Raw genomic sequence first — 26,568 nt, 5'->3', positions numbered from 1 at the left:
TCTAATGAATAAATAAAATCTTAAAAAAAAAAAAAAAAAGGTTACCTGACCAACTTTCAGTTGGTTTTCTATTGTGTATTTACAAAGTGTAAATCTCTACATCGACTGTGGGGCTTGAATTTACAACCCCGAGACTAAGAATGGTATATTCTAGTGACTGAGCCAGCCAGGTAGCCCCTGCTCTTCCTTTTTCATAGCTCATTAATCCTGTCCTATCTTTAAGCAAATGCGTCCAAAGGCAAGGGAAAGAAGAGAAGAACCAGAAGTGGAGGAGAAAGCAAAAAAAGGAAATGGAAGGGGCAGCCATTTTTATTATGGGAATTTTGACTCTAATGGATTTCCACTAAGTCATAAGCTTCTAAAGGCAGAGGTATGTCTTCAAGGACAGAAGTAATTTAATTAGTAGTCATTTCTGTGATCTTAGTGGAACTTTCACAAACAAGTACATCAATTATCCGTTATCTTAGGATGAGCATTTAAGCATTTTCACAAATGCCACATAAACCAAGAGAAAATGACATGAGAAAAGACCAGTAAGTCCTGTCTAAAATTAAAGTATAGGTGTTAGATGCCCATAAAGGCCAAGCAGATATAATATGTATTTAACATTTGAATCAATCTTCTTAAACTATTGCCCATTTTATTACTGGGTTTTCCATTTCAGTAGTAAGGTAAATGCTACTGAGTATCTGCATGTAGTTTTCAGAAAAGCCATAAAGTAATTTGCATGCACTACAAACAGAGCCTGAAACCTAGACTACAAAAGACACTTTACTCTCTTTTTGTTTTAATTAAATTTCAAACTCGGCATTCATTAGGTATAACATTAACACTGACAAAAAGCTGTGGAATCTGTACACTGGACATTATACCAGAATATAATCCTTTTATGTAATGTAATTTGGCAATCAGAAAATTTCATTCTTAATTTACCATAAAAATATAACAAAACTTCAAGTCGGAAAAGCCCCTCTAGATTATGAATATATGGTTTTAAAATTGGTTCTTAAAAATTCCAAAACAATTACTAGTAGAAGCAACAATCTTTATTTAAAAATAAGCAAAATACACAGGATTTCTGCACAGTAGACACAAAACATAACTCAAAAGGTCATGCCTTTCTGGATTAAAGGTGATTCATATAAAAGTTAATGTCAAATTAATATTTCTTTAAAAACTTCTACCTCTAAAATTCAATGACTTTATATGCTGAAATGCTAACTTCTAGGAAAGACAATTAAATACCCAATTACCTTAAGTCAGTCAATGGACTAGGTAATACAAGTTAATCTTAAAATCTCAGTAAGAAGGTTCAAAACCTAAAAAAGGGGATCCCTGGGTGGCTCAGCGGTTTAGCACCTGCCTTTGGCCCAGGGCGTGATCCTGGAGTCCTGGGATCGGGTCCCACGTCGGGCTCCCGGCATGCAGCCTGCTTATCCCTCTTCCTGTGTCTCTGCCTCCCTCTCTCTCTCTCTATCATAGGTAAATAAAATAAATAAATCTTAAAAAACAAAAACAAACACCTAAAAAAAAAAGGGGGATGACCTTATTGGGTGTCTGGCTGGCTCAGTCAGTAGAGCATGTGACTTTTGGTCTTGGAGTTGTGAGTTTAAGTTCCACGTTGGGTGTAGAGATTACTTTTTAAATAATCTTCCTAACTGCTCTTTGTATTACTAAGAACAGCAAGAAAAAAAAAAGTATGACAATATTCTCACCTAAGCTGTGCCTTAATTTTGCATTAACAAAAATTCAAGAACTAGGAAAAGAATAGAAGAAATAAATGGCTTTTTGTTCTCTATATTGTTATGTTAGCAGGTGTTTCTAATTTGCAGATTTAAAAACTTATTCTCAAATACTCTTGTGAATCAAACAGCTTTATTTATAATAGCTAAAAACCAGAAACTGCACATAGGTGGCATTCAATAGAACAGAAAAACAAATCGCTTATTTATACAATAAAATACTATTCTGTAATAAAAAAAGCAACTATTCATACACCAACAACATGGATAAATGTGAAAAACATATCAAGTAAAAAAAAAAAAAATCAAGTTAAAGAAGCCTTACACAAAAGAGCACGTAGTGTATGATTCCATTTATATAAGTCCTAGCACAGAAAAATATATGCTGAAAAGAATCACAACTTTTGGTTGTTGTTTACTGGCATGATGGTAATATTCTATATCTTGACAGACACATGGGCCTATGATTACAATTTGTTGAAAAGGTAAGTTCCTGATTTATGCATTTCCTATTTTGAAATTTTATTCATTTATTTGACAGAGTGTGCACACACACACATGTGCGCACAAGGAGGGGGAGCAGCAGGCAGAGGGAGAGGGGAGAAGCAGGTTCCCTGAGCAGAGAGCTCGATGTGGGGCTCCCAAGCCAAAGGCAGACATTTAACGGACTGAGCCATCCAGGCAACCCCCTGATTTATGCATTTTATGTATACTTACCCATAAAAAATAATCAAATACTGAATTCTAGTAATTACACCCATGTCAAAGGGTTCAGGAGTGAAGTATACTGACCTTTGAAATTTATTTTGAAGTGTGTCAAAAAAATGAGACAGACTGATATACAATAAAACAAACAGAGCAAAATGTTAACAACTGTAGAAATGAGTCATCTATCAAATTTTGGATAAGATTCGGAAAACTTTAGCAGCAGATCTCTCAAAAGCAAACCAGATACTAGAAGACACGAGCAACATATTTAAGTACAAAGGGAAGATGACTTTGAAGTTAGCATTCTATACCCTCCATCAGGTATGATGGCAGAAGTAAGACTTCAGGCATCTAAAGTCTGAAAAGGTTTACTTCTTAAGCAATCTTTTTAAAGAAAATATCTCAGGCTATTATCTAGCAAAAAATGAGCATAAAAAACTAAGAGAAAGGACCCACAGAATCCAGCAAACAGTGGATTCAACCTCAGGGGGCAGAAGGGAAGTCCCAGGATGAGGGCAAGATACCAGAATCCAAGAGAAAATCTCTGAGGTAAAGAGGCCTCCATGAAACAAAGACTGAATAACTTCGAGGATATGTTGATGGTACATTATTGCTTGTTAATCAGTAAAAAAGACAATTAGACACCCTAGGATAAACTGAAAGAAAAAACTTACAGAAAACTCAGGCTTCCAACGGATAAGAAAACAATGGGACATGATTTTGATAAACTGATGGAAGCAAAAAGAAGAATCCATTGGATTTTTGGTGCTAAGAACATTCTAGCTCTCTTCAAGAGACTCCTGAATCCCAATAATAAGACAGTAGATAAGGGGATGATAATCAATTATAGATCTACTATATGACCTGATTTTTATGTGCAATGCTGTTTGGATTTTTTAAAAAGCTTTCAAAAAGTATAAACTTTCCAAAATGTTTAAAGTTTTAAAGTTTAAAATCTGTTGAGTGTATTAAATAATACAAAACATATTAAATTTTAATTTATTTTTTCCTTTTTTAAAATGAAATATTTTTTACTTCAAAAGATACAAGTCATGTCCCTACTTCTGAGCCTATTTTTCAAATCAACTTATCAAAACAATCTAAAAATAGCTTTGAAGACTGTCCTTCAATACGTTTCTTTCCTGTGATGGTGCCACTTTGGGTAAGAGAAAAACCTAAAACCAGAAATGCTATTATGGTCTAGTTGTCTGGTTCTGTGATAAAATCTAATGTGCTTTAAGGAATAGATGGAGTTTCTCAGCCAGCAATAATATGAAAGACAATCTGCTAAGTTTAAGGAGGGTGCTAAACAGCCTCCCTAAAATGGGTAATGGGGAGACATACCTACTGAGGACATCTACGGGGTTACTTTACCTTCCCCTTTTCCCTCCATTAGGATAACTGGGCCAAGCAGAAGGGTCTTAACACCTGGGCAGGTCAAGTCTCTCATCCCCACCCACACATTAGTTTCTATTCTCTGGGGGCAAGAGAGAAGGAGGGCCTACAGAGGACATGGATATTGATGCAACTTTATGATTAACATTTCAATTATGCTCTTCTTTTCCAACTGGATCTCCTTTCCTCTATGCCCTTCCTCCCTACATCAGAAAAGAGATATATATATACAAACACATATATAAACACATACATCTGCAATGATATGTACATAACTGTATATATATGTACACATGCATATCTCTAGCCATATACCTGAAGACGTTAAAACAAAAAAATATAAAGATAAGAAGTCCCTTAGAAATGTACTTCTGTCACCAGAATAGTTCAAGCAAAGGCTACATGACTGCCTGATTTCTCTGTCCTGTCAGATCCCCACAATAACTGGCTTGAAAGGCAGGAGCCAGGAATCTCTCTTCGCTTTCCTTATTTTAGTACCTCTTGGAAGAAGAAAGGAAATGAAAAGCAGATAACTTTAGGACAAGCTGCCCCGGTGATTGCCACTGGACTGATCCCTGAGAACTAGTGAGGTTGGACCAGGTGAATTCTCGCATTCCAACACAAAGATCTGCCTACCATTCTATTGTAAAAGCAGGTAATTTTGTTTAAGAAAACCTACTGCATCTTTTGGTTTCGCATGGAAAAGACAGAAATCCTTGATAAGTGAAGACTAAAGATTTGGCTTTAGACTTTGCGAAAGTCCCTTAAAACTCAGTACATCTGGGATTAAGAGGCTCTTCAGTGGAAATGATTCATTTGGCTAAAAATATGCGTAGTTGACAGTCCCAGAGCCACACCTCAAAGTGTTCTTAATGTACTTGTACCTTTAAATCCTGTCTTCAGGACAACGCTGCTGAACATCAGTAAACAAGATTAACTTACATCTCCATCTCCTCCATTTTATGACCTTTGTACTTTGTACCTTCTACCTAGAGTGTTCTTCCCTCACAAATCTCATGGCTTGTTTCCTTACTTCATTCAAATGTTTGTTCAAAATATCAAGCGGTATTCCCTGGTCATCCTGACTCAAATAGACCCTATACCTTTTCCAGCAAATCCTTAAGTTCTCAACCTGCTTTTGTTTTCATTGCAATGATTTCTCTAATTCTGTCTGACATGCTCTTTTATTTTTTGTTTTCCCACAAGAAAATGAGATCTAGGAGGGCAATGGCATTTTGTTTTACAAAACCAGAAGAAGGCACAAAGTAAGTTTTCAATAAATACTTGCTGAATGAATGAATCCACACTTTTCATGTCCTATATAGCAACAATCAACTCACTTTAGCTTTGCAGAAAAATGCAAAGGTAAAGTTACTACTCTAATGATGTATATAGAGTTTTAATGGCAAGAGGTTTTTTTTTTTTTTCTTTTAAAGAACATTATATACGATTTGGTTCAGTATTACAGAATCATTAAAGGTTTGGAGTCATTTATATAATTCAATTTTATTAATTTTAACAGGGAAAATACATGCTAAAGAACCATTCTTTATTTTAAGCCAGAGGTTCCTTTTGCAGTTTCCTTCATTCTTCACTATCAACAGCAGGCCTGAAGTGAGTGACAAATGGTCTTTTTTTTTTTTTTTAAGATTTATTTATTTATTTATTTATTTATTTATTTATGATAGAGAGAAAGAGAGAGAAAGAGAGAGAGAGAGAGAGAGAGAGAGAGAGAGAGAGAGGCAGAGACACAGGAGGAGGGAGAAGCAGGCTCCATGCTGGGAGCCTGATGTGGGACTTGATCCCAGGACTCCAGGATCAGACCCTGGGCCAAAGGCAGGCACTAAACTGCTGAGCCACCCAGGGATCCCTGACAAATGGTCTTAAAGGAGGCATCAATTTTACTTCCTCATTTCTGATAAATTCTTTTACCTCCTTTGTTGACTCTTTTCTTTCCCTGTTCACTACCATGATTTGTAGCTAAATGGAATGATCATAAAAGACTATATGAATAAAACTCTACTTTTAAGTAAATATCACTACAATGAACCAAATTTACTGAAGGTTACCATGCTGTGGTATGTAGACTTTCATAGGAAAAAAAATTTGCTAATCCCATATAAAAGAGAGAGATGGACAAGTATAAATGACAGAGGGCAAGAACCAATTCTTTGGTGACTTCTATATATCTTAAACCTTACAGGCATGTTCTTGTTTCCTCCCTTCTACGTATAATGTCATTATTCTCATTTTACAGATGAAGAAAAGACTGAAAGTCTAAGTTACTTGCTCAAAATCACATCAGCTGTTCAGTGGTAGACCTGTGATACTTATCAAGTCTTTGAGTTTCCAACCATCTATTTCTTCCACTAGACAAGCTGTTTTCATAGTGGGTCCAACAGGACTACTGTTGATCAAGATCCTTTCAAAGGGTCCATGAGCTCTCTCACTTTTCTTCTGAATATTGGTGTGTGGCCAAATTGTCTTCTTATATTTCAACCAAAATCACATATCCTATCAGAATGAATGCAAAAGTAGATACAAGAACTCAGCTATCGGGATCCCTGGGTGGCGCAGCGGTTTGGCGCCTGCCTTTGGACCAGGGCGCGATCCTGGAGACCCGGGATCGAATCCCACATCGGGCTCCCGGTGCATGGAGCCCGCTTCTCCCTCTGCCTGTGTCTCTGCCTCTCTCTCTCTCTCTCTGTGACTATCATAAATAAATAAAAATTAAAAAAAAAAAAAAAAAAAAGAACTCAGCTATCTTCTAATAAGCCAGACATTAAGGAGATTTGCAAAAATGTAAAACAATCCTATTCTTCTTGCTATATTTTTAATTTTGAAAAGTTGTTTTTCCTAAAAATATGGTAGTTTATTATTCTAAGTGAAGCATTACATATTAAAGAAATTCTCATATTTAATACTGCTAAAATAATATTTCCTAAATTGCCAAATTGATTTAGGTGTTTGTCATACTCTGTATCAAAATCTAAGCTGGCTTCTGGGAAGCTGATCTTAAAACTACACAAAGAAATAAAAGGGACCCAGAATAGCCAAAACAATCTTGAAAAAAACAGCAAAGCTGGAGGACTCACAAGTCCCAATTTCAAAACTTGTCACAGTTACATAATCAAATAGTGTGGTACTACTGGTCTAGTGATAGACCTATAAATCAATGCAATAGGATTTAGAGTTGAGAAATAACCTCCTACGTTTATGGTAAACAAAATAGCCAAGACAATTTAACAAAGAAAGAACAGTGTTTTCAACAAATGGTGTGGAGATAAAAATGATATCCACATGTAAAAGAATGAATTTGGACCCCCTACCTCACATCACACACAAAAATTAACTCTAAGTGGATCAAGGTCATCTTTATCACAAAAAGTATATCCTTCCCAAGTTGGTGGTCTACACTTTGACTTTTGACCTCCTCACATTACTCCCCAATTGTTCTAGAAGATTCAGTACTTTTGTATTTAAAAGTGTAGGGTCACATAGTAACTACACTATAACTTAAGAATCACTTATATCACTTTCTTTCCCCAAATGAGTTCTCATTTGCTGGTTCTGTATGTCTTTACAAGAAGATAACATCTCGTATTTTATCTTACAGATTGTCTTACAGATAATCAATAGGTTTAATATATAAATATCTGGTTAAATAATGAATACATAGACTCTTGATAAAATCCTTTTATCGCAAATGGAAAATGAACAATATGGATAACTAATGTTAGATTCTTTTTAGTTTATATGAAGAGGGGTTGGAAAATGAAAGGGCAGCAAGCCTTTATAAAAGGAGAATAAAGAAAGTATTGGCATTTAGGAAAAAAAGGCATATGAAATGAAAACAGAAACTACATCTAGAATATGTTTGATGTAGAGGTATTTCTGCTGTGTTCAGATGCATGTGAATGTGACTTAGTAAAACTAAAACAAATGAACAATATAAAATGTATCAATGGTATTTTAGAAGAAATTTGCTTAAAATATACTTTTTTCAATACTATAGGAGAACATATATATAAATATTGCAGGGTTTTTGTGTTTGACTTTTTTTTAAATAATTACACATTCACAGAAGTTGCAAAAAATAGTACAGAAAGCTCCCATGTACTCTTCACTCAGTTTCCCTCAGTGATAACATTATGTAAATAAAGTTCAACATCAAAACCTGGGATTGACATTGATATACAAACGTATTCGGATTTTGCCAGTTTTACATGCACTCATTTGTCTGTTTCTTTTTTTTTTAGAGAGAGAGTGCATATGCACAAGTGCTCCTCTGTGAGTGGAGTGGAGGGGCAGAGGGGGAAGGAGAGAATCCTAAAGCAGGCTCTGTGCCTGGCAAGGACTCAGGGCTCCATCTAATGACCCTGAGATCATGATCTGATCTGTAATCAAGAGTTAGACACTTAACCAACAGAGACACCCAAGCACCCCCATTTGTATGTTTCTAAGCAACGAAGATTTAGGTAACTACCGTACAATCAAGATACAGAGCCATTCCATTACTATAAAGATCCCTCATGCAACCACTTTATAGTTACAACCATCTTGCTCCCTCAAACTCCATCTCTAATGCCTGGAAATTAGTAATTTGTGTTCTGTCTCTATAATTTACCACTCTGAGAATGTTATAGAAATGGACCACATGGTTGTTCCATTTTAAAATTGTGTTTTACTTACTGTAATTACTTTAAGAGCTACCAAGTTGCTTTATCAATGTTTTGTTTCTTTTTATTGCTGTATAGTATTCCACAGTAGGGATATATAGAACAGTTTTACCAATCATTCAAAGAAGGGCTTTGGGTTATTTTCAGCAAAAAAGACAACTATTTTTAAACACAGCAATTCTGTAATAAGCATTTTCCCAAGTGCACTTTAAAAGCGAGGGCTTTATGATGGTTTCGTCCTTGCTTTGTATACATTTCCAGTTTCTTTTCCATAATGTTAAACCTTTCTTTTGTAATTAAATTCCATAGCTTTTCTCTCTATTAAGAAACATGGCATCAAGGTAAATCTGCAGTTAAACTTCTAACTTAGACTCTAAGGTAATATATCAATTATGGAATTTCTTTCAAGCAGAAGAACAGTTAGTGAAGTTAACTGTATGACTAGCCCACAAAATTAATTTTTATCTGTCATTATTCAAACTACAGTTGGGAGAAGTCAAATCATAGTACTTTAAACTCTCAGGCAAGACAATATTGAATTATTGTCTTCCAAGAAGAAAGGTCAAGAATAAAAACAAATGTAATTTATTTTCCATACTGAATTTATTTTGGAGAGAAAGGTCTTTTAGGGAGTTGTAGATGAAAACACTAGTCAAGCAGGCTAACAGAACAATCATTTAAAATCATCAAAATAAATCATGCTATATTATTATAGTATTATAATATAACATATATATAGTGTGTATATATATATATATATATATATATAGTATATATGGTTTAGTATTTATGAAATAAGACGGCACAAAAACCTCGCTATTTGCTTTGAGAAGTGAGCTTACAGGTAGAAATTTTTTTGGAAGTTACAAATCTAAAATTCAGAAGGCAAAGAAAGAACAAGAAAGATCATAAATACAAGTTTTCAAAATTCACAGGAAAAAAAATTTACGTTAATAGCATATGTAGAGACTAAGAAGGTAAGAATAGGCAAAATATTCAAGGATAAAACATGGGAAAAAACCAAACTGCTGGAAAATAAGATAGAGAACTAGCTCTGAGACAAAATTAAATAACTACTCTTATATTTCAACCATCAACCAATGACTAATCAACCAATGACTAATTGAATTAAATTCTGGAAAAGATACACATGCTTACACCTTATCAGGTACAAACAAATTTGTTTAATTATATAACACAGCCTTATTTGGGAAGTAAAGTTAACTTAATAAAATTCTGTTTGATTTTATGATTTGACTCTTTGCACATGTCTGTATTACTAGTAAACATTATGAGACTTCACAAGGATTAAATGCAAGATTACATTTTTAGGAAAAATTATTATGCTGAGAAAAAACTGACATGCTCCTTATGTATCTTAGTTATCTTAAATTATAAGTTACATCACCATGTACAGGTGTGACTACAAAAAGTATAGATTCTGTGGTTTGGAGCTATAAGAGCCATTTGAAAAGTTGACTGCTATTTGTTGCTATACCTCCTTGACACACAGACTGTCAGAGTATTTATAATAGATCCTGGAAGTGTTAATAGTGAAATTTTCTAATTCAGACAGCAACAATATATTACAAACCCATCAAGTCTTAAGTATAACATTTTCAAGAACGGAGAAAATAAAACTTAATTCTCAGTGCTTCTCTATTCCTGTGGAATTAAAACTTAACATTAGCTCAAATGCATATAATTAGGTAAAGTGCCTGTACTAAAAAATCTCTTTTATTACTTTGCAAAATATAGTAGTGCATTTCTTCTGCATCATTTTTGAAAAATTTTATTTCAATTTTATATAATATTCTGCTGCTGCCATGGAAGGCTCCCCAAAGGAGCATCCAACTGTACTGCGTTTCTTCACTATTCAGCATAAGGTGCAGCTGCCTTGAACCCTGGCCAGGCGTTACTGTCAGAAGACTTCATAATAAAACTTTTCATGCTAAACTTTAATTTGTCTACTGGGACAAACTCAAAAACATACTATTATGTGTGAAGACCAATGCATTTTCAAAAGTGCCTGAAAAGAGAAAGGAACAATGTGTCTCCCATGTTGTTTCACAGAAAAGAAAAACTCAAGCACTGATAAATATTGAGAATTCAAAACAGTAACAAAACTGCAGTCAGCCCTATGGCCATTATGAATTCAAACCACTCACTGAATCTTAACTCTGTATTAAAGACTTGTTTGTTAGTAGCCTGATAGCGCAGTAAATATGGATAGCAAATATATAAACCTTGAAATACATATTAGCTAACTAAAATTTAAAACCTATTACAATAATTTATCACTACAAACAATTTACCACCTAATCTTATTCCAAAAAATTCATTTGAAATATATTTCCCAAACATGGGGATTTTAACGCAAAATTAAAAACCTATAAAAATCAACAACTCTTCAGTATCGGATGCCCAATTTCTCATATTTCTTTTACTTTGGAAATGGCTAGCTGCAAACTGCACCAATTTAAGTCCCTATATAAATGAAAACTCCCATAGTACTCCTCTGCCCTAACAGAGCAAGTTCTGAGGCTGCAACATCTTGTGCATATAAATAACAAACTCATTCTCTTAAGATGCTTTTATATGCTAATATTTCATAATACATACTATGTATTAAACACAATGGTAGGAGCTTTATATTTATACAGATTTTGTCTCCAATCCTCCCAACTAAGGGTTAGGTGCTATCATCCCCAATTTACAGGTGAACTGAGGCTCACAGAAGGGTCCTGCAGCTAGTAAGAGAATGTATAAGCCGCCTATATTTTCATCAGCCCTTTGTGTACATAAAGTATATGAGATCCAAAAGTATCAAGTCTATAACTCATCAATTGACCAACAAGTTTTAGAAAGTTCTAAGATGAGTGATGAGTGCTTTATGGGCAGCTGAGAGAACTTACCTTTCGGGGTTATGTGTTTTATTTTTTTAGCAAACATCCACATTTCTTCCAGATCCTGAATCTAGATCTATGTAATTCTGTATGCAAATGCTATTAGTTATGGAATATGTAAGATCATTCTGCCAGTAGGGTCTCCTTAGGCCCTAGGAAATGGTCTAACAACTTAGTCAAAACTGATTCTTTCTTCAGAACCCAAGTGTACTCTGACAACAAGTAAAGCCTCAGAGGTGGGCCTAAAATGTTACCCTTGATACAGCCAGGTCTACCACCAATTTATAGAATCCACTATTTAAGGACCCATCCATGCAAAAAAACCACAAAAAAACAAAACAAACAAAAAAACCCCACAAGGTGTTAAAAGATGAGCGCCTCATCAATATGTGAGGAAAAAGCATTCGTTCTCAAATACGCCAAGTTTTATCAAATTGAAGTGTGTTCAGTTACTCTAGTTGTACTGGTATCCAACTATATTAGTTATCCCACAGACCTTACTCTTTCAAGTATTACAACGAGGTTAGTTTCCAGTTAAGACTTTAACCACCTTTTCATTACTCAAAAGTTCTTGCAATCACTGACATCTAAGCTAACAGCAAAGGGTTTCTTCAGAATTACAACTAGGCGAGCTATAACCATGGAGATTTCAATCTATATACACGTATTTTCTGGAACATCGTGTTCGAAAAATCATCTGTTATTTTACCAAGCCTTACTTTTCCTCCACTTGCTATCCAGGACCATTCCACACGGGACAAGACAGCCTCAACAATTTGTTCCTACATAAAAGCGAGCTCAAAAAAGCAGAGGCACTCTCCTGTGCACCTACTAACAACAACAACAACAAAAAGAGAACAAAAAAACTTCAAAGGCACAGGTCTGAGCCTCAGGCTCAGCCACAGTGTGTGTGTAAATCCGACCCCCGGGGTCCGTGGCGCTGACAGTCATTCAACTTTCTTTTCAACATTCCCATTGTGCTTTTCTCTGGTACCACCGGCAAGGTGTGCCTGCATTTCAGCAGCCCGAGGAACGCCGTATTTCCTTTCTTAACAATCCTCGGGGTGCAAGGCCAGGGGCCGAGGCGTGCGGTGGGCCGGGGAGCCCGAGGCACGGGGGCCGGCCGCCCGAGGGAGCAGCACCACGCACGGCACCCGCTCCTGCCAGGCCTGCTGGGGCTGCTTCCCGGGTCCCTGGGGCTGCAAGGGCAGCAAGCAGCAGCCATGGCAGGGACTCGGGAACCTTTCCCCTGCCTCCTCCGCTAGGCCTCGAGGGGTTTGCTTTTCACATGGCCCCCGGGTGGGGGCGGTGGGCGCAAGGTAGTGGATGCAGCTGCAGCCGCAGCCGCGGGCCAGGCGAGCCGGGCTCCCTCGGAACCCGACCTCCCGACGGGCTGGCAGCGGCGGCACCGCGGCGGGGGCCCGGCTGGAGCGCCGATGGCTCGGCGGCGGAGGCCACCTTCTCGCACACATCTCTCCCCTGCCTGCCTCCTTCTCCGTTAGCGCTACCGGTTGGCGGGCGGGGGAGGGGAGCGAGGCGCGTTATTCCCGGGGAGCTGGAAGGGGGAGGGGAGGGCATCTCTTACCCGCGTTACTGAGGAGGAGGAGGAGGAGGAGGCGGTTGGAGCGCGGCGCGGCGGGGCGACGGCGGGGCTGGGTGGGTGCAAGTAAGAGTCTTACGAAAGGGAATTAACCCCATCACCAGCCCGGACACCGGCTCCAGCGGCAGCCGCGGCTGGCAGAATCCCGCCCCTTCCCACCACGCACTAGCCCCGCCCCTTCGTTCTCTTGGAGGGGCAGCCGACAAATCATAGGTTAGACGCACTCTGAGTGACGTGAGGGCCAGCCAATCGTGCCTGGATAAACGGCCTTTCCTCCACCCCCTTATCTCCTCCCGGGCCGCGGGAGAGCGGTGCCAAGTCTTCCTCCACCCTCAAGGGAGAAAGAACCAATCGGTAATGAGTAACCGCCCTTGAACGACGCGGAGGACAACCAATGGAAGAACTAAGAGGACAGCCATTTTGCCCACTTGTAAAAAAGGCACCTTTTCCCACGAGTTGGGAGTCTGGCATGTAGGAGTTCTGTGGAGTTTTTACTGACCTGGAGGTATAGGAGAGACAACCATATTTCTTCAGGGGCTATTTATAGAGCTTTCTAGGACTGGGTGAATATTCTCATCCTCCATGTGGGGGGAAGTGAGGAATGCCGCTTAAGGTCTTGGCTCCTCCCTTTAGCGGTAACGGGTTCTAAGCCGAACACCTGGTTTCTCCAGCTTCAGTGGAGGAAGGCGGGGTTTCCAGCTCTGTAAGGCCTGCAGGGAACTACGTTTCCCAATATGCTTTGCCCCCTCCACCGTTCTTTCCTGCTTTTACTTCCCGTGGGGCCTGACGGGAATTGTAGTTCCTGGGGGGGTACCCGCGGCACCTCGTTGGCCAATGAAAGGGGGCCGACTGGAGATGATTTGGGGCGGGGGAACCGGTTGCAGGGCTGTGGCGAATCGCCACCCTAGCTCGAGAGGGGAGGCTTAGAAGAGAAGTCAGAGGAGAGTTTTCTCAGAACGCCACAGGGGTTTTAGAGTCTTGGTGTTTGAACTCTCTTATTTTCAGTTTGTCCCTTTGAAGTCACTTCCGCCTTGGGGCGGACGCCAGCCCAGCCTGTGGCGGGAGTTGGAGACCCTGCGGCGAGCGCACCAGGTGTGGTTTTCAGGGTGGCGTGGCGGGCAAGCCCGTAGGTTCTTTGGAGACGGATAACGAAGTTGAACGGCATGCAGTTGTGTTTAAGAAAGAGCGGGTGAAATGGGATGGCGCGTAGTTCTCCAGGCTAGAATGCCTTCCTCCGTCCCTCGCCTCCAATCCCAGAGTCCCCATTTTTCTTATCTTTTGACTTGCTCACGCTCAGCTTGCATTGCATTTGTGGAGGGAGCCCCTACGGTTTTAGCCGCTTTGCGTGCAAGAAGCATGGCTTCAGGTCGCCGGTCTGACCAAAAATGGGCTTAGAAGTCCTGATTTAATGACTTCCATATTTACAAACACACTTCTACTAAAGACTGGTTGGTGGGAGATAACAAGGGCACAGGATTCATACTCAAAAATGGCCCATTACCATTCTTTTTTTTTTTTTTTGGACCAAAGCATCAGTGTTGTGGGACCAACAGTCAAAGCATTACCTTACCTTTTTAGAAAATCTTTTTTTTTTTTTAATTCGAGTTTGTTAACACAGTATTTTATTACTTTCGGGTCTAGAACGTAGATCTCCTTTCTTAATGCGGTTGGGTTTTTCAATACAATTTTGCAGTGTAGTTTTTTTTTTTTTTTTTTTTTTTTAGAGGGTGTTTAGTTTTGTTTTTCTTTTTGTTGTGTCGGGAGTTTTTCCAGCGAAAAGAAAAACTTGACTTTCTGACAGTCAAATAGTCATTGTGGCCATCATTTTATTGTTTCCTCAGCCAGGAAGGATATTAAGTGCTTTAAGGTCATTTTTCTTGCAGCAATCTGCCAGTGTTGTTATGTGAGGTTTATAGTTGAAGAAATTGGTCTTCAATGACGTTCATTAAGACCATTTAAGGCCTTGATCAGGTAATTTTGTAGCTGAGATTCATATCCAGGTCTGTCTCATTTCTGATCTCTTAATCACTACTCATCTTGACTCTCAAATATTTATTTCCCAGTATGTGCTGTAGACACATGAGAGAGACAAATGTAAAATTCCATTCTAGAATTCTGGAACTGATGGTGGCAGTCACTTCTTTTGAAGTATCCTTTGTCACGTGCATAATATATACTAATCGTGTTTCAAAGCACAGGAGAGTATTAAAAAGGTCATCTCTAATACTGTTATCCAGACATACCACCAGTGTGGCATACCACCAGTATGGTATGTCTGGATAACATACCACCCCAACATTAAATTGGGGTGGATATCCTTACAGATCTTTCTAGTATAGGTACAGACATTTGCCCAAATGCTATCATTACTACCTTGCTTTCTTGTAAGCCTTATTTAAAAAAATTCAACAATAAGCTGTGGATATGACTGGGTATGTGTTAATATCATTTTTTAAAATATCATTTTTTATTGCTATCTGGTATTTCATTGTCTCCAACATAATCAATTCTTAGTGATGGATATTTACATTGTTTTTGACTAACTTTTTTTGATTGTGGTAAAAAACATAAAATTTACAGTCTTAACCATTTTTAAGTGTATCATACACTAGTATCGAGTGTATGTTAGCTTATCATTTAACAGGTATCTGGAACTTTTTCATCTTGCAAAACAAAGTGTATGTTTTGTACAATTCCCCTTTCCCTCCTCCCACAGCCTTTGGTATCTACCCTACTACTTTGTTTTTGAGAGTTCAACTACGACTACTTTAGATTCTCGTATGAGTGGAATCCTGCAGTGTTGGTCCTTCTTTGACTGGCTTATTTGACTTAACATCATGTCCTCAAGGTTCATCCATGTTGTAGCGTATGACTGGATTTCCTTTTTTATAGAAGCTGATGATTTCTGCATGCTTATTATAACTATCCCTCTGTGCCGCATAGCCTTCTCTAAGTACTTCAAACTCAACATGTCCCCTAAACCTGTTCCTCTTCTCATTTATTTGGTCAAGAAATATTTATTGAGCATCTGCTAAGAAAAGTCTTGGCTATAATCAAGAGAATGGAGTCTAGGCTGCCTAGGTTTGAATCTGGGTTCTGCCATGAATTTGTTGGGTGACCTTGTGCAGTTTAGTTAACAATCTGTGCCTTAGTTTTCTTGTCTATAAAATTAAGATGATAGAATACTGCGTTATAAGTCGTTGTGAGGATGAAATGACTTACTATATGTAAAACACATAGAATAGTGCCTGGCCTATGGTAACTGTCTGATAGTTTTGTTAATATTGTTTATTGACCTGGCTGATATTAGCATGCTGAAGTAAAATAAGACAGTTTACGGTCCTTGGCTTTATGAAGGCATCCTAATAGGAGGGAAAGACAAAATTCAAGTAAATAGATAAGAGGAATTGGTAAATAATAAGTGCTTTAAGGAAACCAGCTGACATTAAGAAAAATGTGGGGGAGTCCATTTGGGAGCTATTGTACTATTCCAGTTGAGTAATGATAGCTTGGGATGGCAATGGAACTGGAAAGAAATGGATGCATTTGAAATATGCCCTGGGAATAATTAGGAATAAATAGATTTAATTTGATGGCTAAAGAAGAGGGAAAAATCAAGAGTGAACCCAAATTGCTGGTTTGAGTAACTTGCATGGTTGTACTATTACTGACAGTTTGGGCAGGGAGCAAACAACTTTGGTAGAGAAATGAGACTTTGGTTTTGGACATTTAGGCTAGAAATGTCTGTGAGGTGTCCAAGATGTCAGGTAGGTAATTAAATATAGGGATCTGAAACCAAGAAATTCAAAATTGTATTTCTGGGCTCTTTGTGGTGGTAGACTTCTAAAAGTTTGTGCCTGCCCTCACATCTGTTCCTCTAAATCTGACAAAGTAATCTTTGTAAACTAACGACCTGATTAAAGTCTAGGAAATTCCCCCGATTTCTTACAGGATAAAGCCCAGACTTTTTTTTTCCACATGGCATATGAGAACCTCCCTGACCTGACCTGTTATTACTTCTTTACCACTTGTCACAAGCATCATAGTTTTTAGCTATACTAAACTGCTTAGAATTTTCTGAAACTTTGTGTTTTTGCAAATGCGGCATCTTCTTCTCTAGAATATCCTTATCTTGATTGTCCATCTGCGAACCCTTGCTCTTCTTTCAAGTTTCAATTTAAGAGTTGCATCAATATTAATTTAATATAGGGGTACCTGAGTAGCTCAGTTGGTTACGCATCAGAAACTCTTGATTTTGGCTCAGGTCATAATCTCTGGATCCTAGGATTGAGCCCTGCATTTGCCTCTGCAGTCAGTGTGGAATCTGCTGCGAGTTCTATCTTGCTCCCCTTCCATCCCTCCCCCAGTTCTCTTTCTCTCTCAAATAAATCTTTTATTTTTTATTTTTATTTAAAAATATTTTATTTATTTGAATAATTCGAGAGAGAGAACACAAATGGGTAGGGAGAGAAAAAGGGAAAGGGAGAAGGAGACTTCCTGTTGAGCAGGGACCCCCCCCCTCCACACACACACACACACACACACACACACACACACACGGAGCTTGATCTCAAGACCTTGGGATTACAACCTGAGCTGGAGGCAGATGCGCAACTGACTGAGCCATCCAGTTACCCCTCAATAAATCTTTAAAAAATTATATAATTTAAGTTTTCTTATATATCAAGCATTTTTTTTCTCATAAGTGAACCCTTCTTTGATTGCTTGCTACCTACACAGAGCAAACACTTCCATTATTATATGATTTTCATATATATGCTTTCATAGCATTATTATATTGTGCTGCAATTATTTGTTTAGAACTCTTATTTCTGTCCTAGATTGGGCAAAGATGTGAGGCTACAATGGCACAAATTCATCTTTGTATACCTAGCATTTTCTGCATTGCTTGGTATATAATGGGCGCTAAAAGAGTATTTTTTGAGTGAGTGATTCTAAGAGGCAGTATTGTATGATGGCAAAATAGACTTAAAATTTGAACAGTCACAGTTCCAAGCTTAATATAACCAGTTGCCAACTGGTAAGAAATTATTTCATATCTATTTTCCTGAACCTCAGTTTTCTTGACCTTAATATGAGGATAATAATACTTTGTTGAGTTGTTTTGAGAATTAGAAGAGATTAAAAAAAATGTCCTCACAGAGAGGTCATTCAATAAGTGGGAGGTATTTTATCATTATTCTGAAAAAGTTGCCTATAGAATGAAAGGTTCTACTGTCCTTGCTCTTAAAGTAATTGGATATTAGATATGGAAGTTTTTAAAGCCCCATAAATTATTTTAAAAATATTATATAATTCTGTAATTTACTGAAATAAATGTATTATCATTTTAGAATATTCAGTTTTATTGACAAATACTATTTCCATTTATTTAAGTTGTAACTTAACTGACAATTTTTAAATATAGCTACATCAGATATAAATATAAAGAGAATATACACTATTATGAAAGCCATGAGTATGTTAAAATGTGAAATAGATACATTTTCAAGTCCTGATCAAATCTGAAGAGTTTCTGTAATTGAATATATTTGTGTATAATCACTTTGAAAATATTTGAGTAGATAAGTAGACCTCTTCATTGACTACTTTTGAAACTTATAATGACAAACTTTTGTTTGTGAATCTGTGATTTCTGGAAGCTATGTACTGTAAAGCAGAGCGTTCCAGTAGACCTCCATACTAACCACTTGCAGAAATGGGCAATTTTTCAAGCCAAATTTATATTTCAGTAAGGAACTTGGAATTAATTATGTTACTACATGGTTACTTCCCTACTTGAGGAGAGGTATTTACTGAGGTTACTGGCTTCTAGTCTTCTTCCCTTTACTCTATCCACCTGTCTCCTGTTATTATTGGGGTGGGAGGAGGGGAGGAATGAGTAATCAGATCTTTTATCATAGGTCCACCAAGATTTATTAAGATATTTCATTGTATGGGCAGCCCCGGTGGCACAGCGGTTTGGCGCCGCCTGCAGCCCAGGGCGTGATCCTGGAGACCGGGGATCAAGTCCCATGTCGGGCTTCCTGCATGGAGCCTGCTTCTCCCTCTGCCTGTATCTCTGCCTCTCTCTCTCTCTCTGTGTCTCTCTTGAATAAATAAAATCTTAAAAAAAAAAAAAGATATTTCATTGTCACAACATTTACTGGTTGTATTTATGTAGCCAAATTGCTCTACTACTTGGAACCATTTCCACTGACCATTTTTGTTTGACTAAGATGAATTTATGAAATTTAGTTATCTGGATGAACTGAATTTGATCTTAAATTCAATAGAAGATTTGATTGATATTCTGTATTAGGAAGAATTTTCCATATGTAAGCATCCTTTCTATCTTAGAACTCTTGAGAGTGTTCTAATGCCCTAACATCCTAATAGGGAACCTTAATCTGTATTTAATAAACAACCCCCTCTCTAATCTTAATCACTATGCAAACTATATACCAAATTTCCTTGCTATAACTTGAATTTGACTGTCTTTCTGTCTACTTAGGATGACTTCTACCTTTGAATGTATAGCCCAGTTGACACAACATGCTAGTTCCTTAGTTCCTGGACTGCTGTGTCTCCTGTGAATTTTATTTTCACACTAGTTCAGCCATGCACTCCTATGGTCCCACTTTATACCTTCTCAACTCTATCAGTTACTCTACCTCTAGACTCACTAATCATGGTGTCCCTGTGCTTTGAAACTTGAATATAACAAATAGTAGTGAGTGCTAAGGGCCAGGCACTGCTCTAGGTGCATGGAATATACCAGGACAAGACAGACAAGAATCTTTGTCCTTTTGGAGCTTTTACCATAGTGGGGAAAGACAAACAAAAATCACAGTAGAAAACTAAATTATGTAGTGTTTTTGCAAGGTAGTAAGTGCTGTCAAGAAATAAAACGTAGAGTAAGGAAGAGATAATAAGGAATTGCAATTATTGTTTTTTGTTTTTAAAATTTTAAACTTTTATTCTGAAATAGTTTTGGACATACAGAAAGTCATGAGAATAGTGCCAAAAACTCCCATATGCCCTTGACCCAGAATCACATATTGTTAACATTTTGCCACATTTGCTTTAAAATATTTTCCCTCAAAAATATGTAAGACTCCATGAATTTGTGGGTCATCCATGCACATAGACCATGCTAATCTTCTCTGTATTTTTCCAATTTTAGTATATGTGCTGCTGAAGCAAGCACAAAAGTTGAAATTCTAAATAAGATCGTCAAGTTTTCATTGAAAATTTGACATTTCAGAAAAGACTCTTGAAGGAATCAAGAGAAATAGCTATATAGATAATTATGGGAAGAGTAGTATAAGCAGGTGCCCTGCTAGTGCAGTGTCCAAAACAGGAATATGTAAGGACATCATTGTGATAGAGAAGAAAAAGTGAGGTGGGATGGTAATTGAAGTGGGAGCAGATTGTAGAAGGGCTTATAAACCACTGATAGAGCTTTTATCTGAGTAAAACTGAGAACCATTGAGAAGTTCTGAGGAATGTTATGATCAGACTTTTTCAAAATATCTCACTGGCTGCTACATTGAGAGGAGAATATAGAGAGGGAGGTGGGAGATGGGATATCAAATACTTGGCAGAAATTCAGACTAGAAATGATAGTGGCTCAATTGAGGCAAGTGGATTTGGAAGTGGTAGGGAATGGTGGGATTTGGGGTATATTTTGAATATAAGGGGAGTTGCTAATGGACTGGACATGCAGGATGAGGGACACTGAGAGTAGTCAAGGAATTGGTATGAACAACTGGAAGTATGCTATGGGGAAGTTTGTGGATGGACTAGGGTTTGAGAGAAAGATCTAGGATTCAGTTTTCGTTGTGTTAAATTTGAGATGCCCACTAGACTGCTAGGTCTGATGGTAGTTACATGTTTAGTTATTTAAGAAATACTCAAACCATTTTTCCCAGGGATTGTATACCCTGGGATACACTAACCCTTGTATACCCTGGGAAACTTGTATAACATGTTTAGTTATTTAAGAAATACTCAAACCATTTTTTTATAGGGATTGTATACCCCATTTTCCTAGGAGCTTACATCAAAACAGGATTTGTTTGTTTGTTTTAAAGATTTTATTTATTTGAGACAGAGAGCAAGAGAGCACACAAATAGGGAGGAGGCATAGAGTCAAGCTGACACCTTGCCAAGTGGGGAGCTGGATGTGGAGTTCAATCCTAGGGCCCAGAGATCATGACCTGAGCAGAAGGCAGATGCTTAATCAACTGGACTTAACCCCAGGTGTCCTTGTTTGTTTCATTTTTTTGTTTGGGTTTTAATTCTTTGGGATGAAGATTTACTTCTTTTTAGGCTTTGTAGCCATACCATCTTACATTTGAATCTTGGCTTTCTCACCTACTGTGTCATAGTTTCCTCATTAGTAAAGAAGAATTAGTACTTGTATCATAGAGTTGTTAGGAAGATTGAGACAGTATATGTTCAAGTTCTTGGCACAAAGAGGACACTATTATATGATAGACACTCAAAAAATACTTGTTCCTTCCTCACCTTCAGAACTAATACCTGGACCTGTTTTTGGTGATGTTCTTGTTGTTTCAGTGACATGTCACATCATCTCAAGAGTTTGTTTATATTATAATCAGTTCCAGTCTATTAACAGGGTTGTCACTTCTTTATGTCTTATTTAATTTTACTAAAAAAACTCTTATAATTTTTCTGTTTACAATTCTTGCACTTCTTTTTATTAGATTTATTTCTAAGATTGAATTTTTTGATGCTCTTGAGAATAGTTTTAGTTTAAAATTTTATTTTCTGCTTTTTGCCTGTATAGAGGAACACAGTTGATTCTGTATATTGATTATGTATTCATTAACCATACTAAATTTGCTTATAAACCTGCTGGTTTTTTAAAATGTTTTATTTATTTATGATAGTCACAAACAGAGAGAGAGAGAGAGAGAGAGAGAGAGGCAGAGACATAGGCAGAGGGAGAAGCAGGCTCCATGCACCGGGAGCCTGATGTGGGATTCGATCCCGGGTCTCCAGGATCATGCCCTGGGCCAAAGGCAGGCGCTAAACCGCTGCACCACCCAGGGATCCCAAACCTGCTGGTTATATAGAAATTATTTTTGTTCTGTGTATATAATCCTGCTATGTCATTTGTTATATTTTAATTTTTAAATTTTTAATGGAAGTATAGTTGATGCATAATGTCATGTTGGTTTTGAACATACGGTAAAATGATTTGACAAGTCCATACATTATGCTATGCTCATCACAAGTGTAGCTGCCATCTGTCATCATGCAACTTTAATTATAATACTATTGACTGTATTCCTTATGCTGTACCTTTTATCCCTGTGACTTATTTGTTCTCTAACTAGAAACTTGTTTTTCCCACTCTCCATCACCCATTTTGCCTCTGCCTTCCCCTTCTCACCCTATACCCCCTACCATATCCATTGGTTTGTTCTATTTATGGATCTGCTTCTGCTTTTTGTTTGGTTTCTTTGTTTTTTCATTTGTTTTGTTTTTTTAGATTCCACAAACAAGTGAAATCATATGGTATTTTTCTTTGACTTATTTCACCTAGTGTAATACTTTCTTGGTTCACCATGTTGTTGCAAAGGCAAGATCTTACCCTTTTTATGACTAAGTAATATTCCATTGTATATGTCCCCCGACTTATTTATTCATTCATCTATTGATGAACACTTTGGGTGTAAATGGACTTGTTTTTTAATTTTCTTTCGGCTACTTTGTTAGTAGCGTATAGAAATACAACTGATGTATATGTGTTAATTTTGTATCCTTTAAGTTTACTGAATTCATTGTATTACTTTTAATAGTTTTATGTGGAGTCTTTAGAGTATTCTTTCTTTAAAGATTTTACTTCTTGAGAGTGAGAGCATGAGTGGGATGAGGGGCAGAGGGAGAGGGTCAAGCAGATTTCCTGCTGAGTGCAGAGCCCAACCCACCCAGGTCTCGATCCCAGGACTCTGATATCATGACCTGAGCCAAAGCCAGACACTTAACTACCAAGCTATCTAGGTGCTCCTGGAGTCTTTAGAGTTTTCTGTATGTGGTATCAGGTCATCTATACATAGTGACAGGTTAACTTCTTTCTTAGTAATTTGAATACGTTTTATTTCTTTTTCTTTTCTGATTGCTGTGGCTAGAATTTCCAATATTATGTTGAATAAAAGTGGTAAGAGTAGACTTGCTTGTCTTGTTCCTGATTAGTTTTTCACCATTGAGTATGATGTTAATCTATGGATCTTCCATATGTGGCATTTATAATGTTTGGGTATGTTCCCTATAAGCCTAATTTGAGAGTTTTTATTAATGAACAGATGTTGAATTTTGTGAAATGCTTTTTCTGCATCTATTGAAATGATCAAATGATTTTTATCCTTAATTTTGTTGATTGTAGCATTTCACACTAACTTGCTAATATTGAACTATTACTATATCCCTGGAATAAATCTCACTTGATTGTGCTGATTGATCCTTTTAATATATTGTTGAATGTAGCTTGCTAATATTTTGTTAAGGATTTTTGCACCTGTGTTCAGGGATATAGTAGTTTTCTTTTTTTAGTAGTGTCTTTGTCTAGTATCAGGGTAATGCTGACCTCATAAAATGGATTTGGAAGGTTTTTTTTCTGTTTAATTTTTGGACCAGTTTGAGGAGAATAAGTCTTCATTTTCCTTTAAATGTTTGGTAAAATTTGCCCGTGAAGCTGGACTTTTGTTTGTTGGGAGCTTTTTGATTACCAATTTCATCTTCTTACTATTGAAACTAGTCTCTTCAGATTTTCTATTTCTTCCTGATTCAGTTTAGGGAGATTGTATATCTAGGAATTTATCCATTTCTTCTAGGTTGTCCACTTTGTTGACATACAATTTTTTATTCTTTGTATTTAAGTCTTTGTATTTCTAAAATAATAATAATAATAATAATAATAATAATAATAATAATTCTTTGTATTTCTGTAGTGTTGAATGTTACTTCTCTTTCATTTCTAATTTTATTTTTCTCCAATTTGATTTTGTTTTTTGGTGAATCTGGCTAAAGTTTTATCAATTTTGTTTATCTTTTCTAAGAACCAGCTCTTAGTTTCATATATATACATGAATATATATATTCATGTATATATATGAAAAAATACATGATGAAAAAATATATTTTGCTCTGAAAAATATATGAAAAAATATTTTTGCTATTAGTTTCATTGATTTTTTTATTTGTTTTTAGTGTATGTTTCATTTGTTTTTATTCTGATCTTTATTAATTCCTTTCTCCTAACTTTGTTAGTTCTTCTTTTCCTAGTTCATTTAGTTTGTAACGTTAGATTGTTTATTTGAGATTTGTTTTGTTTCTTAAGATAGGCCTGTATCACTAAAAATTTCCCTTCTGGAACTGTTTTTGCTTTATCCCAAAGATTTTAGACCATTGTGTTTTTATTTTCATTTATCTCCATGTATTTTTCAGTTTCCTCTTTGATTTCTTTGGTGACTTATTGGCATATCTTAGCTCCCAGTTTTGTGTGTTTTCCAGTTTTTTCTTCTGATTGATTTCTAATTTCATACTGTTATGGTCAGATTTCAGTGTTCTTAAATTTATTGAGACTTGTTTTGTGGCCTAAGATGGGATCTATCCTGGAGAATGTTCCTTGTGCACTTGAAAAAAAATGTGTATTTTGCTGTTTTGCGCTCATTCAGTACATATCTGTTAAGTCCTTCTGATCTGATGTGTCATTCAAAGATGGTGTTTTCTTGTTGGTTTTCTGCTTGGATGAACTATCCTTTGATGTAACTGAGGTGTTAAAGTATCCTAATATCATTGTATTACTGTTGATTTCTCCTTTTATCTGGTATTAACATTTGTGTTTTGTGTTTTAGTGCTCCATCATTAGATGCATAGATGTTTACAATTGTTATATCCCCTTTTGAATTGTCTCCTTTACCATTATGTAGTGTCTTTCCTTGTCTCTTGTTATATTCTTAGTTTTAAAGTCTGTTTTGTCTGATATGAGTATTGCTACCCTGGGTTTTTTCCTCACTTCATTTGCATGGAATATCTTTTTCCTTCCTTTAACTGTTATTTTCTGTGAGATTTTTAGGTCTGAGGGGAGTCTTGTAGGTAGTATGTAGATGAATCTCTCTCTTTTTTTTAAAACTTACACATACACACACACCCGTCTTTTGATTAGATCATTTAGTCCATTTACATTTAAAGTAATTATTGATGGGTATGTGTCTATCACTATTGTTAATTGTTTGTAGTTGTTTTTGTGGGTCTTCTCTGTCCTTTTTTCTTCTGTTACTCTCTTGTGGTTGATTACTTTCTATAGTGTTTTTATTTTTTAAAAGTTTTATTTATCTATCTGAGATAGAGAGTAAGAGGGAGAGCACAAGTGGTGGAGGGGAGTGGCAGAGGGAGAGGGAGAAGCAGGCTCTCCGCTGAGCAGGGAGCCTGATGTGGGGCTTTATCTTAGGACTCTGGGATCATGACCGGACCTGAAGGCAGACGCTTAAACAACTGAACCACCCAGATGCCCCACTTTTTGTAGTGTTATGCTTGGTTTTCTTTCTTTTTATTATGTATTTATTCTAAGTGTTGTGTTTGTGGTTACATGAGGTTCATATATAGTATTCTACTCATATAGCAATCTGTATTAAGTTGATGGTCACTTAAATTTGAATACATTGGAAGTTCTAAAAGAATTTCTTTTTTACTCACCCCATGTTTTATATATATGATGTCATATTTTACATATTTTTAGAAAGAGAGAAAGTGAGGGAGTTCATGTACACAAGTGGCGGGGAAGGGACTGAGGGAGAGGGAAAGAGAGAATCTTAAGCAGGCTCCAAACCCAGCATGGAACCCGGTCAGGCACTTGATTTTAGGACTCTGAGATCATGACCTGAACAAACCAAGAGTCAGATGCTTAACAGACTGAGCTACCCAGGTGCACCTTATTTTCTGTATTTTTATTCATAATTTTCCTCTAATTATGAACTTTTACTTTACACTTAAAGAATTCCCTGTAAGATTTCTTGTAAGATGCTTTAGTGGGGATATCCTCCTTTAACTTTTGTTTACCTGGGAACTCTCTCTCCTTCAATTCTGAATGATGAATATCCTGGGTAGACTCCTTGATTTTAGATTTTTTTTCCTTTCAGCACTTTGGATATATTACGCCATTCATTTCTGGCCTGTAAAGGTTCTCCTGAGAAATCAGCTGATAGCCTTATGGTGTTTCCCCTGTATCTAACTTTTTACTTCTTGCTGATTTTAAAATTCTCTCTTTATCTTTAACCTTTGACATTTTAATTATTATGTGTCATGGTGTGTCCCTTCTTGGCTACCTCTTTTGGAACTCTCTTTGCTTCCTGAACTGTGATGTCAATTCCTTCCCAGGTTAGGGACATTTTCATCTTTTATTTTTTCAAAGAATTTATCTGCCTTTTTCTTTCTTCTTCTTCTGGGGCCCCTATAATTTGCATATTCATTTGATCTTGTCTAAGAGTTCCTTTATCTTATCCTCA

The 26,568-nt window shown here is 36.9% G+C and overlaps 2 protein-coding genes and 1 non-coding gene across 12 annotated transcripts in view; 1 reads left to right on the top strand and 2 right to left on the bottom strand.

Moving 5' to 3' along the window:
- R3HDM1 (R3H domain containing 1) overlaps positions 1–13,222 on the bottom strand; it is a 201,184-nt gene extending 187,962 nt beyond the window's left edge. For 2 of the 8 annotated variants that reach the window (XM_041739510.1, XM_041739515.1), the window contains exon 1: positions 13,016–13,222. The gene's annotated coding sequence lies outside the window, so the exon portion shown is untranslated. The remainder of the gene's footprint in view (positions 1–13,015) is intronic. The other 6 variants (XM_041739507.1, XM_041739514.1, XM_041739512.1 and 3 more) reach the window with 4 other exon arrangements.
- Positions 13,223–13,468: 246 nt separating this feature from the next.
- Positions 13,469–26,568, top strand: part of ZRANB3 (zinc finger RANBP2-type containing 3) — a 310,106-nt gene continuing 297,006 nt past the window's right edge. Inside the window, exons 1-2 of one of the 3 annotated variants that reach the window (XM_041739421.1) lie at positions 13,478–13,535; positions 14,036–14,122. The gene's annotated coding sequence lies outside the window, so the exon portion shown is untranslated. Of the gene's footprint in view, positions 13,536–13,878; positions 14,123–26,568 lie in introns of those variants that run through there. The other 2 variants (XM_041739422.1, XM_041739420.1) reach the window with 2 other exon arrangements.
- On the bottom strand, positions 20,134–20,240 carry LOC121482193. Its single transcript, XR_005985549.1, has one exon. It is a non-coding gene; the product is annotated as a U6 spliceosomal RNA (small nuclear RNA).

Source organism: Vulpes lagopus, chromosome 24 (genome assembly GCF_018345385.1).
Source record: "Vulpes lagopus strain Blue_001 chromosome 24, ASM1834538v1, whole genome shotgun sequence".
Lineage (NCBI taxonomy): Eukaryota > Metazoa > Chordata > Mammalia > Carnivora > Canidae > Vulpes > Vulpes lagopus.
This window is presented reverse-complemented; position numbering and strand designations above follow the sequence as displayed.